The sequence below is a fragment of the Gracilinanus agilis genome, chromosome 6 (assembly GCF_016433145.1).
Source record: "Gracilinanus agilis isolate LMUSP501 chromosome 6, AgileGrace, whole genome shotgun sequence".
NCBI lineage: Eukaryota > Metazoa > Chordata > Mammalia > Didelphimorphia > Didelphidae > Gracilinanus > Gracilinanus agilis.
In genome coordinates, this window is record NC_058135.1 from 143,319,328 (window position 1) to 143,324,191 (window position 4,864).

Consider the following 4,864-nt stretch of genomic DNA (forward strand, 5'->3'; position numbering starts at 1 on the left):
ATAATCATATCTTAGGACAAAAATTCAGATTTGGATTCTCCACTGTGGTAAATACATTCCATTCTATGTTTGAACTGTTGCTTGTGCATGTCTGTGAATAATAAAAATGTCTGACTCATGATTATTTGAGCTTTTGTGTTCCTTCTCAGTACCTCTCCCATCATTTCTTCACCTTTTGAACTCCAAAATGTCAAAATCACCCAAGGTCTAACAACTGGAAATCTATTACAGACTTTGCTAATGATGAGAGCTGGTGAGGAGCCAGCTTTGAAGATGACTCAATTGACCAAGCACAGCAGGAAATCAACCTGACAGCTGCATTATCATGTTTTACAAGCTAGGGAGTTCATTTTCCATAACCTCACCTAGAAGTGGATTTAATGAGAGAAATGTTTGTAACAACAGCTTCAAGTTTAAATCCATTCTCATCAGGTGGAGTTTGGGAGGTATTTTTATATATTGGTCCTCACTATATTTTTTTCATCCTGTGTACTTTTGAAAAATATAGCTGATGCTAATTGGTTATCCATTTGTTACTGTAGAGATATCGACTTATCAAAATTATATTGAGACACTAATCAGTGGTAAAAAGATTAACCATAATAGTCAATACACTTGATTAAGCATTTACTATGTACAAAATACTATGCTAAGATAGAATCTAGAAAAACACAGTCACTAACCTTAAGGAGGCTACAAAAGGAACATGAAAAGTGGGACATTGAGGTCTCCTGATATAGAGTCATCGTATTTGTGGAATAAAAACCAAGTAGATAAGGAATATGAAGAAGCAGCTGGAAAAATCTGATAGATTGGGGCATTAATAGGTACTTAAATTAGGAACAGAATATAAGGGCTCATGAGTGAAAATAGTAGAGAAAAATTCTTCAAAATATTAAGCTTATGTTCTTAAACTCTAAGGTCAGGAGAAGTAGCAGATGCTTAGGAACCAAACTTTCCAGCTATGTGGGAGCTGAATTATTGACACTATATGCGATATACTTAAAATGATACATTTCAACTATAAAGATTAAAAAATAATCCCTTGGGAACAATTTATTTAACTGTTTAATTTAATTTAAAATATTTCAAATGAATGGCCTCAGAGATTCTAAACTAATTATTTCAATTAAAAATGCAATACCAATTGATTCATTGATAAGAAAATAAATTTAATAGCTCAATTTCTACCAAACAAATATTAGCATAATTTCCGTATTGGATTGTAAAACAAGTTAGTAAACACAGAGAATGATGCACTTTTCCATTTGAATCAACGTGGTTTTAGTGGCATTATTTTCAATAACAGAATTATTTGAAATTAATTAGTATATTAAGCAGATCCAAGAACTAAACATTGCTATCATTTTATCACAGAATATTAAACCATTATTTTAAAAACTAATAATAATATCAAATATTATTGACCTCAAAAAACTAATTTTATTAATTTTATTTTATTTAAAAATAAAAAATGTTTTAATCATTAATAAATATTTTCAAAATATTTCATATTGAATAATAACTGCCATTGAGCAAAGAATGTTGAGTACTGTGCTCATTCAGTTGCCACCAAGAGATCCCTATTATTTCTGAACTCATATACATATGGGATTGGATTTAGGGCCCAGGAAATATGACTTATAAAAGTAGAGATTAGCATTTACTCCTCCCAACTCAAGATATTTAGGATTCTTGAATTCAACATGTTGCCTCCAAGGCCGGTTATACTTATCTCACCATTTCTGATCAGTAATCTGTTCTCAGGAAAGGTGTGTAACACAGAGAAAACCTAGTGCTCCAAAATTTAGGCTCCAGTTCACCTAAGTCATACTTATGTTTCAGCTGCCAGGTGCTTAGAATCTGCCATTTCAACCATAATAAAGAGAGAGCATGAAGCCTTTCTCAACTTGCCTACTTCGGGAAGAATGTTAGAGATGACTGCTATGATTGACAGACTAAAGAGGAAGAGAACAACGGTTGACAAGTCACTCCCTATTAAAGATCCACTGAGTCAACAGTAGTTCCTGCATTTCTCTAAAAAAGAATTGCTGCATCAAAGCACCAAATTATATGGTCTTGAGCTGTACCCATTAAATTAGTTTAAGTAAAGTATTCTATAAAGTATACTCCAAACCTACCCTTAATATATTCATCTCTTTCTTTTAATTTTCCTGTAAGTGATGTGGATTATTATTACCACAATATTTGAAAAAAATTAAAAATATGGGAATATGTATATGATATGAATGAGGGTGTGGGTCCTGATATAGTACTACATGACTAAAGAGGTTTGGAGACCACTGGCTTCACTCACATTTTAATTTTGTGCAGTTGAGGATTTTTTAATCAAATGAATATTTTTACTTTGACTTTTATTCAATTTTATCTTATTAGAGTGAATTCATCTTTTGAATAGTTTGAAATCTTTTTTGATCCAATTTTGTCACCTGATATATTACCATTTTCTCTTAAGTTTCTGATAAAAATAGTGTGAATAGTGCTCACTTTGGCAGCACATATACTAAAATTGGAATGCTATAGACAAGATTATCATGGCCCCTGTGCAAGGATAACACGCAAATTCGTGAAATGTTCCATATTTTTTCTTGATCAATGATACCTGTTAAAACCAGTGGAAATGTGCATCGGCTGTGGGGGGAGGAGGTCTGGGGTAAAGGGGAAAGTAAGACCATGAATCATGTAATCATGTTAACTTTTCTAAAAAAGAAATATTATTAAATGTTAAAAAATAGTGTGAATATTTTTATGCAAGTCACTAAAAACATTTAAAAGAACTAGGTTAAGAGACCACTATATACTGCAGTATAACCCTCTTTCTCAAGAGAAATTGATTGGTTAATCTTCATTCATTGGAGCTCCTCTTCTAAATGTCAAGTTGTCCATGAATGTGATAGGACTAAGATTTTTCTTCTTCCTGCTCATACAGCAAAGACTACTCTCTGCCATCAACATCTCTCTTCTGAACTGTTGTATATGTTTCTTAGTTGCTCTCTCTGAATTCAGTTTCCCCTCCTCAATTCATCCTGAACACAGATTTTAAATTAATTGTTTTTACTAACAGATTGAATTTTAATGCTTCTCCTTTAACATCATCTCTGCCTATAGGCAATTGTTTTCAAGGTTGACTGACTAGCACTGTGATTACGGGAAGGATCAGACTCGATCCTTCAATGGCTTGAGGAGGTGTGAAAAGGCACATATTTGGCATCAGAGAGGTCTCTGGACTGCAGTGGGGGAAAGGTAGACAAGACAGGGAGATGGAAGGTAGTTTGGACAGAGTCAGAAAGAAGGGAAGGACATTCTCATTGGCAAAAGTAGTTGTTCCTGGGTCCATAGTCAGTGTGCGTGGGAGGTGGGCTGAGACCCTCCCTTACACATGGTACAGGTTGCTGTGACTGCAGCAGGCCCAATCCATTAGCTCACTGCTGTGAAACCACTGGCTGATCTCTCTCAGGTCATTTTCACAGAGTTGCTGGCATGGACAACATTCCTATTGATGTGAACACTGAAATCTCCTCAGATGAATCAGCAGCATCTGTTGAATCAGTCTCCTACCATAGCTTTAGAGGTACAGACCACATTTTACCCTTCCCATACCATGGCAACCACAGGACCAGAGCTTATATACTTGATCAATTTTTGATAGAAAGGCTTCTTCTTCATGTCATGGTAATGCTCAGCAAGGACTTTTTCTGGGGCCTGTATTAGCTTCATGTCCCCTAGCTTGAACCCTCTTCTCTCAAAGCATGTAATGACATCTCCAACCAACCTCCACTGAACATCATCTGACTTTACTGCAATTAGTATTGGTTCCTGGGTTCTAATAAATCCCCTCAAGCTGTAGCAGAGCATAATATAGCAAGGTATTCCTCCATGGGGCAGGGATAGGAGCAATTGTTTCATGCCCAGGATGTGTTTAGTATCGTGACCATGCCTGGTGCCGAAGAGGCTCCACAACAAAAAAAGTGGGAAGAAACCCATGTCCAGCCCCTTTCCCTAAACCAGGCCTGCTCCCCAAGTAATAGGCATCTAGGAGGAAGGGATGGATAGGGATCAGTGTGGACCAGGCCTAGCACCAACCTTCTGTCCCTGTCCCAAAGAGGTAGAGAGTGATTTTAAGTTAATATTTTTAAAGATATGACCATTTTGTTATTCTCAAGAAATTCCATTGACTCACTCTTGTTCCTAGTATACATGAACACATACTGGCTTTTTCAAAATTATATAATTTTTTGAAAATTATGAAATTATGAAAATCATGAAAAATTATGAAATAAAAATTAATAGAAAAAGTGATTCTTTTTACTCTGCTGAATATAAAATGAGTATTGGATACCAACTTATGAATCTCAAATTCATGAAACTACTCAATATTTTTTTTCATCAGAGGTACTTAAAAATTTATATCCTTTTAGAGGTGTTTTTCCTTTTCCCTTTTTTTGCACTGTAGGACTGTTAGCTTTGAATGAATAAGTTACTCTTCATTGTAAATTCATCTTGTTTTTCCATTTTAAAATATTTTATTTCAAGATCAACTTTTGTAGAATCTTCCATGGCTTGTTTATTCTGGGCTATGATTCTTTGGTACAGAACTCCTGGCTTTTTGGTGTTTTAGGTATTTACTTTCAACAATTGGGAACATTTATATTTTAGCTATGATATTTTCAGGAATTTTCTCTTTGGATTTACTTTCAGAAAGTGATCAATGCATTATTTCTATTTTCATTTTGGCCTCCTGTCCTAAATTATATGAATAGTTTTCTTATATTTCATGAAATTATATATGTGGGCTTTAAAAAGTATTGGAATTATAGGAGTTCAATTATCACTTGACTTCCTT

The 4,864-nt window shown here is 34.5% G+C and overlaps 1 non-coding gene and 1 pseudogene across 1 annotated transcript; one reads left to right on the top strand and one right to left on the bottom strand.

The window, feature by feature from the left end:
* The first annotated feature begins 2,500 nt into the window (after positions 1 to 2,500).
* On the top strand, positions 2,501 to 2,607 carry LOC123253205. The gene has a single exon (XR_006506580.1). It is a non-coding gene; the product is annotated as a U6 spliceosomal RNA (small nuclear RNA).
* Positions 2,608 to 3,394: 787 nt separating this feature from the next.
* Positions 3,395 to 4,005, bottom strand: LOC123252370 (annotated as a pseudogene).
* Between the last annotated feature and the right edge of the window lie 859 nt (positions 4,006 to 4,864).